Here is a 239-nt window from a genome sequence, read left to right as displayed (position 1 = left end):
TCCTAATCCTAATCCTAATCCTCATCCTAATACTATTCCTAATTCTATTCCGAATCCTAATCCAATTAGTAATACTAACCGTAATCCTAATCTTAATCCTAATCCTAATCCTATTCCTAATCTTAATGCTAATCCTAATCCTCATCCTAATCCTAATCCTAATCCTCATGCTCATCCTCATCCTCATCTTCATCCTCATCCTAATCCACATGCTCATCCTCATCCTCATCCTCATCCTC

Source organism: Lupinus angustifolius, chromosome LG05 (assembly GCF_001865875.1).
Source record: "Lupinus angustifolius cultivar Tanjil chromosome LG05, LupAngTanjil_v1.0, whole genome shotgun sequence".
In the NCBI taxonomy this organism is placed as follows: Eukaryota; Viridiplantae; Streptophyta; class Magnoliopsida; order Fabales; family Fabaceae; genus Lupinus; species Lupinus angustifolius.
This window is presented reverse-complemented; position numbering follows the sequence as displayed.